We start from the raw sequence: 8,590 nt of genomic DNA on the forward strand, positions 1-8,590 counted from the left end.
GAGGTAAAGAAGAGGCAGAGCACAGATACATATCCAAAATAAGATGGAATTTAAAAGAAGGTAGAATAATGAAGTAAAATAAAGAAATAAAGAGATATGAAAAGAAAAAATGAAAGAAACAAAAAGGAAAAGTGAAGAGACGAGCGATAAGGACAAAAACGAAGAAAGGAGAATGGCAAGAGGGAAGAGTAGAAAGTAATGATAAATGGAAATAAAGAAAATAAAGGTATCGGAATAAGAGAGAAACGGGGAAAGAAAAAACAAATAAGAAGAAAAGAAAAAAACAAGAAAAGTGAGGACGAGCGAGTGAAAAGAAAAAAAAAGGAGAACAGATTAAAAAGTGTAGATAAGAATATAAGTAAAAAAAAAGAAAAGAGAAAAAAAGTGTGGCAAAGAAAACACATCATAAGAATAAGAAGAAGAAATTACTACTGAAAAAAAAATTAATAAGAAAAAGAAATCACCAGAGGACAGAATCAGAAAAAGAGAGACAGAGAGGAAGGAGGAGGGAGGCGAGTAAGTCTTCAGGACCATCAAAGGAACATTAAAAAGGAACACAAATAATAATCTATACATAGGGAGGCTTAGGACGCGGGGAGAGGATTTCTTGCACAAGTTTAGATTGGTGTCTTGCTACTTTATGAAGTTTTTCTTATGAAGTTTTGTGATCCTTTTCTCCCTCGGATTCCGGAGAGGTGGAGGAAGGGAGGGAAGTGGAGGAGGAGGAGGAGGAGGGAGAGTTGGAGACGGGAGGGTGGAGAGGAATGGAGGAGGAGGAGGATGGGGAGTGGAAGACAGTAGGGAGAGAAGTGGTGGAGGAGGAGGAGGGAGGGCAGGAGACGGAAGGGAAAGAAGGAGGAGGAGGGAGAGTAGGGATTAGAAGAGAAGGGAAGAGGAGAGTGTCGGAGGGGAACATGATAGGAAGAAAATCGAAGTGATCATGTGGAAGGGAGGAGGAGGAAGAGGAGAAGTAGAGGAACGTTAGGTAGAGGAATAAAGAAAGGTTAGAAAATGTAGCTGATGTAGAATTTATATAGGAAAAGAAATACCGTTTTTTTGGGGCGCGTGGGAGAGTTACGCCTCATAAGGAGAGAAGAAAGAAACACAATGGTGAAAGTTCGGCACTAAAGGATTTTTGAAGGCAGATGAGGGAGGCTAGGGAGATGGAGGGCGTTAGGAATTGAACGGAAGATAAGAGAGGAAGAAAGAAGACAAAGAAAAAGTGATGATGCGGATTGAACGGGATAAAAAGAAAGGAATAAGAATAAGAATGTAAGACGAGGAAGATATACGGCGCTAGAAATTGAATGGAAGACAAGGAAGAAACAAAGTAGATAAAAGTTGAACCGAAGAGTAAGAAGAAATGGAGATACAGATTGAAGGGAAGACAAAGAAGAAAAAAATATGGATTCAAAGGAAGACAAGAAAGAAAGAAAAAAGATGCCTATTGAAAGGAAGACAAGGTAGAATAAATGTTATAATAATTGAAAGGGAGACAAAAGAGAAATACGGAAGATAATGATTGAACGAAACACGAGAAAGAGAAAAGACACGAACTGAAAGGAAGACAAAGAAGAAGTAAAGAAGATACGGTTTGAATGAAAGACAAAAGAAGGCAAGAGAAGAAAAATGAAAATACGGCTTGAACGAAAAACGAGAAGAAATAATAAAAATAGAGTGAATGGAAGACGAAAAAGAAAGGAAGCAAGATACAGTTGACCTCTATCGGCAAAGAACGGCTTCCAACACTACAAGCTTTTCCTAAAACAAACAACAGCAATGACAAGAGAAACTGAGGTAAATAAAGAAGAAGAAGAAAGGAAAACTACAAAGAAAAATAGTTTATGTGAAAAGTATCCACAAAGTTTCACACGCCTAATTTTTCTGACTATTCTTTCACCTCCTCCTCCTCCTCCTCCTCCTCCTCCTCATCATCATCATCATCATTATAACCTCGTATTTTGTGTAATAATGTTAAAGATCAATGATTTAATATTATACAGTAACATAATATACGCTAATTAGTTTTACAGGGTTCTCTCTCTCTCTCTCTCTCTCTCTCTCTCTCTCTCTCTCTCTCTCTCTCTCTCTCTCTCTCTCTCTCTCTCTCTCTCTCTCTCTCTCTTCTCTTCTCTACTCTTATCTTTTATTTTAGTTTATTTAAATTACTTTCCTTTATTTTCATTTTTTCACTTATCTTTGGAACACACACACACACACACACACACACACACACACACACACACACACACACACGTAGTTCTAATGTATGTTAACTATTTAAGCTTCAAAAGAGACGCCACGCCGTCCCCCTCGAGCCTAATTAGAACAGCGAATATGAAAAGTGTAGATTATAAAAAAGAAATGAAAATCAAAGAAAATAATAAAGCATGTGTGTTAGGAAGCCGAGAGAGAAAAAGTGGGAAGACAAAAGGAAAACAGGAGTTAAGAAAAGAAAAGATTAGCTATATATGTGATCTGACTTGGATGGAGGGAAATAGTGAAGGGAGAAGCGCTTCGGTGGTATAACAAAGGGAAATGATGAAGGGAATATTGAAAGTTGATAGAAATAAGCAATAGCAGGAGAAGACAGGAACGAAATCATATGTCCAAGAGGGTATTTGAGGAATAGAAAGGAAAAAGGGAAGAGGGAAAGGATATCAGAAGATTTTAAAAGAGGGGAAGAAACGTAAAGGTGCAGAAGAACGGAGGATATAAATAAGAAAGAGGGGAGAATTGTGTATATATATCGTCAGCGTGCAGTAGGAAGCATAAGAAATGGAGGGAAGGAATGTAAATGAAGGGGAAAGAAGAAAAAGTTTGTCGTAGGAAGAATAAAGAATAACGGAGCAAGCAAGATAACAGAGGATAAATAGGGGAGAGTGAAGAAGAATTAGAAAAGAAAGAAAAAAAGGAAGAAAAAGAAGGAAAGAAAAACAAATAAGTACCAAGAAGAATAAAAAGAAGAAAGAAAAGATGGAATAAAGAAAAGAAAAAGCCCTAAAAGAAGACAGAAAAAGAAAGAGGGTAGAAAAAATAAAGGAGACCGAAAAAGAAAGACGAAAGAAAAGAAAAGAAAAAGAAGGAAGGTATGAAAAAAAGAAAAAGGTAGAGAGAGAAAAAAAAAAAGAACAAAGAGGTAGTGGATCAAAGACGAAGAAAAGGAGAATGTAAAGGTAAAAAGAAAAAGTAGCAATATTTATCCTCCATTAGCATATCCCGTGTAATGAAAACGAAATATTATAATCAGGTATAGAATAATCTCCGCCCCTGGAAACCCCTCTCCGTTCTTACGTACATATTTTAAGCCTCGCCGTGTGTTTTATGCATGTTTTGGTAAGAATTCCGTAACGCTATTAGTAAGTTATGTACATTAAAGTCTCGTGATCCTTTGAGCCTAACTTTGAGGCACTAAATGAATTACTTGGGAGTGGACGAGGCCGAGTGATTCACGTGGTGGTGGTGGTGGTGGTAGTGGTGGTGGTGGGAGGGAGGGAAGGCGAGGGCTGTGATGTTGTTGTTGTTGGTGGTGGTGGTGGCGGTGTTAGTGATGTTGTTGTTTATGCTGTTATTGTTTATAATCGATACTATTATTTTTTTGTCATTTTGTTATAATTATCATGAGTAACCATAGATAGGATTGTTATATAAGAGCATTCGTATAAAAAAAAACGTTAAATTCAGTCCTGTCGATAAGAAACTCCAGCCAGCGCGATTTCTAAAGGCGTTAATCATGTTCGCACTAGCTAAAGCTCTGCAGGAAGGTTGTTCCAGAGGCGAATAACTCGGATTAGAAAAACCTCCTATCGATGCCTGTACTACATTCCCTTTCTTGAGTTGGCAAAGCGTTCCTTTAGGTCTCATTCAAAGTTCCTTGCATGCGGCTGAACCTGATTATGATGTTAGTCTTTTCTTTACTCACAGGCTTCAATTTCTTTATGTTTCTCTAGTCACTGTTAAGACAACCTCAAGACCAGATCCGCTTGTAAGTACGACCTGTAGAGGCTCCCCGCGCAGGTCGTATGTTTGGTTACCATTTTGTGACCCAACGTGCATAAACTTACACTTGTCAGGGTTGAAAAACGTTTACCATATTTCAGACCCCGGAGAAGGAGCAGGAACGAGAATAGGAGGGGGAGGAGGAGGAGATGAAGGAGTAGGAGGAGGAGAAGGAAGAAGATAAAAGAGAAGGAAAAGAAGAAAAATGGAAAAGAAAAAATGTTAAAACCCAGTCGAACAAGAGGAAAAGAAGAAGAAAAGATAAACAAAGTGAGAAAGAGGAGAAGGAAGCGTTAAAGATTTAGAGGTTGAGAGAAACACGAGGCAACGAAAAGCGGAGAAAAGAGGAAGAGAAAGGAAAGAAAAAAACGACGACAACGAGGAGGAGGAGGAGGAGGAGAAATACGAAGAGGAGGAAGGAGAACGAGAAGGAGGAAGAAGAGGAGGAGGAGGAGGAGGCTCATGCATTATATATTAGTCTGATTTTGTTCACGACGGTCTGAAAAGGAGGCGTCGAGGGCCTTCTTCGCTGTGTAGAATTTGCTGACGACACGAAGACACTAACAGGAAGGAGGGAGAAAGGGAAGGCCGGGGAGAGGGAGACGGAGAGAACGAGGGCTGAGGGCATACTAGAAAGGGAAGGAAAGAAAGGGTGTCCCGTCTTTGATTAGGAGAGGGAAGAAAAGGGAGAATATCTATTGTATGGGCGAAAGATGTGAAGAGATGGAGGGAGTGAAGTAGAGGGAAGGGAAGGGACGGGAGTTGTAGTAGTCCATAGAAGTAGCCGAGACCTGTTGTTGGCGGAAGGGAGAAAGAAGGTGCGGGAGGAAGGAAAGCGGACGGGAAAAACTGTTTGAGAAGGGGAGGAGATGGCAGGAATTGGGGTGCAGGAAGGAAAAGGGAAAAAGGAAATGGTGGATTGAAAAAAGAGAGGAAGGAAAGAAGGAAGGGAGGAAATAAAGGCGGAAGAGAGGAAGGAAGGAATGATAAACGAAATGAAGAAAAGAAGGAAAATAACGGGAGGAAGTAAATATGGATGGAAGGAATAAAGAAGAAGGAAACGGAAGGATGGAACCTATTATATAAAGAAATAAATTTGAATAAAATAAGAAAAGGAAGAAAAAGAAAAGGAAAGAAGATATAATAAAGATAGTATAATCAATGGACGGACGTGAAAAATACATGTAAATAAAGCAAACGAATTCAAATTTAACAAAATAAATGAAGACAGAGAGAGAGAGAGAGAGAGAGAGAGAGAGAGAGAGAGAGAGAGAGAGAGAGAGAGAGAGAGTAAGTAAGTAGGTGCTGTGTCTGCTAATCATTGCCGCCGGTCGTCCACTCAGCAGTAACGAGGTATTGGACTTCCCTTTCATCTACTGAGTGTGAAAGGATGTCTGATGTCGCCCGGGTGGAGGAGGACGAAGATGAGGAGGAGGAGAAGGAGGTGGAAGAAGAAAAGCTGATTTATTATTATTTTTTCTGTTTTTGTTTATGGTAAGAAGGGAATTTTTTTTTGTTTGTTTGTTTTTTTCATTTTATTTCTCAAGGTTTTGCTTTTTTTTTTTTTTTTTTTTTTTACGTCGCGGCCTATAGCGCCGGTAGGCTTCTTCCAGGTGGGGCCTGATGGTCGGCCCAAGGCTTCTTCCAGTGGGTCCTGATGGTCAGTCCCAGCCCGTTCTGGCGCAGGCGAGTGTTTATAGTGGCGCCATCTTGCACTGGCTCATGCTGCCCTCCCGGAGCTCATCTTTAATCCTAGAATCTAGAGTCCGGGTGTATAGGTGGTGTTCTGGACAGTATGTGGGTAGTTTTAAGCCACTCGGTTGTTGTTTTCATGTTTTTTGTTTTTGTTATTTTTCTTTTAATTTTCTCTTCATCCATTTTTTTTATTCTCGTTTTTCTTCGTCTTCTTTTTCTTCCCTTTCCATTACCTTTTTTATTACATTTTTATTATTTTTGAATATCTTTATTATTATTATTATTATTATTATTATTATTATTATTATTATTATTATTATTATTATTATTATTATTATTATTATTATTATTATTGTTATCATTATTGTTATTGTTATTGCTTTTATTATTATTATTATTATTACTATTGTTATTATCTGTGGTAGCAGTAATAAGAGTAAGAGGGGAAATATTATTGTTATTACTTCCATAATCATCATAATTTCCATTCTCTCTCTCTCTCTCTCTCTCTCTCTCTCTCTCTCTCTCTCTCTCTCTCTCTCTCTCTCTCTCTCTCTCTCTCTCTCACACACACACACACACACACACACACACACACACACACACAGCATCATCAGCGCCACCATTAAGGAGTCTAGCGAGAAAACGAGAGTTTGTTCCCTTCATCCGCTGGTCAAAGGTCCTCCTCCTCCTCCTCCTCTTTCTCTTCCTCTTTCTCCTCTTCTTCCTCCTCTTCCTCCTCCTCTTTCTTTTCCTACTCTTTCTCTCCCTCCTCATTTCCCAGCTTCTACTCATTTTCCTATTTTTTTCTCCTCCTCCTCCTCCTCCTCCTCCTCCTCCTCCTCCTCCATTTTTCTTCTTCTTATCATTGTTATTATCGTCCTTCTCATATTTATTCATTTTCTCTTATATCTATTTCTTCAATCTTCTTTTTGTATTGCATTTTTATAGTTATTCAGTTATTCAGCTGCTTCCTCTGCTGTAAAAAAAAAAAAAAAAATCTTATCTATTTGCCACTTTGTGTGTGTGTGTGTGTGTGTGTGTGTGTGTGTGTGTGTGTGTGTGTGTGTTTGTTTGTCACCTCACACGTATATTTCTTTCTTTCGCAGTGTGTTTCCGTCAGTCAGGCCATTCCCACGTGTCCCGAGGCGCCGTGTTCATCGTCTTCGCCGGAGCTGATGTCTCTTGGGTGAGTGTCTGATGCTGTGTCGATAAGTTATTGGTTCTCCATGTGATTAGCCTCCTTTTTCTATTCGTCTGTTGTCATTATTATTTTTTGTTATTAATATTAGCATTCATCTTTTTTTTATTCTTGTTCTTTTTCCTGTTTTTCTTCTTTTTCTTGTCTTTTTTTCTTCTTTTCTCTTCTTCTTCTTTTTCTTCTTTTTCTTCTTTTTCTTCTTTTTCTTCTTTTTCTTCTTCTTCTTCTTATTATTATTATTATTATTATTATTATTATTATTATTATTATTATTATTATTATTATGATTATTATTATTATTATTATTATTATTATTATTATTATTATTATTATTATTATTATTATTATTATTATTTATTACTATTACCATCATTCCACGCAGTAACAGCTCACCATTCACCGCCATGGAAGTGATTAATAACAATAATTTAACGCAAAATTACAATACCGTTATGTCTTTTTTCCGAAAGATAAATTGCTGTCCATCGGCCGGTCAATGTGTTTAATGTATATCAGAGTGCGTAAAAACATAGTGTCTATATTTTGTTACCTTTCACCATTATGATACTCGGAATATGGTGGTATTAATGTTGTTTATAGGCGGCGATGTGTTCCGGCGGTCATCAGCGGGAGTGTTTGCCGCTAACGCCGCGCCACAATTACGGGCACAGCGCCGCGCGTCGGGCCGGCCGGTGGACATTTGGCGCGTTAATGTGAGGCGGGAAATTACCGCTAACTGATTGTAGCAATGCTGGATTTTGTATTAGCGGGATCACACGCGTGTATGCCCACTCGCTGACACACACACACACACACACACAACCCCCTTACACACATAATCCTATCTCCCCCTCCACATGACCCTCTCCCCCGCCCCCCCCCCTCACACCAACAAACACACACCAACACACACACACACACGGTTATCCTTCTCCTTCCTCCTCCTGCGTCGCGCGTGTCCGTCAGCCAAAAGCGATTATTTTGTTTTCCTGCGATTTGAGAATTTGCAATCATCTCACCCTAACAAGTTTGCGTCCTTCCCCGAGGCTTCAAAGGAGGGTCGTCAGGCTTCCCCTCTATCTCTGGCGCGTCTGAATGGAGTTAGGAGAGGACTGAAAAGAGGGGGGGGGTGGAGGGGAAGGGGAAGGGAGGGACGACCGTCGGCCCATCCATGCAGTCGAGACCAGAGGAAGGGAATGATCTAGTCTAGTCCAGTCCTTTCGAGAATAAGCGAGGAAAGGCGAGGATGGACTGAGCCGGGCTGCCGAGACTTGGACTGAAGGGGAAGTCACACATAGAAGGCTCACACACACGCACACACACACATACACACGCACACACACACACACACACCCACATACACATACAAGACCCGTGCTCCTCCTTTTCCCTCCCCTTCCCCTGGCACACATCCTACTCAGTTAGTCTATTCGAGTCTAAACAATCCGATGCATTTCACACTTTCCATCTGCCTACAGTGTCTCGGCGGCCAACGCAATGCACACTCATAAACGTCCATCAGTGTTGAGTCATTGTGGCGTGTGATGAACTCCTGGAAGCCTTAAAACATGTTACTGCCCGAATCTGAGGTAGGAAGAGGTAATGAGGGAAGATACATAATAAGGAAAGATATATAGGAAAGCGCTTACGAATGTCCATATTTTTAAACGTATCGGACTCCCACTTCAACTATTT

At 39.8% G+C, this 8,590-nt stretch overlaps 1 long non-coding RNA gene across 1 annotated transcript in view; it reads left to right on the plus strand.

The window, feature by feature from the left end:
* The window catches only part of LOC127006020 (uncharacterized), a 106,894-nt gene extending 100,011 nt beyond the window's left edge, over nucleotides 1-6,883 (plus strand). The window contains exon 3 of the long non-coding RNA XR_007759017.1: nucleotides 6,804-6,883. This is a non-coding gene — a long non-coding RNA (uncharacterized LOC127006020). The remainder of the gene's footprint in view (nucleotides 1-6,803) is intronic.
* The last annotated feature ends 1,707 nt before the right edge of the window (nucleotides 6,884-8,590 follow it).

The sequence above is a fragment of the Eriocheir sinensis genome, chromosome 31 (assembly GCF_024679095.1).
Source record: "Eriocheir sinensis breed Jianghai 21 chromosome 31, ASM2467909v1, whole genome shotgun sequence".
Classification (NCBI taxonomy): domain Eukaryota; kingdom Metazoa; phylum Arthropoda; class Malacostraca; order Decapoda; family Varunidae; genus Eriocheir; species Eriocheir sinensis.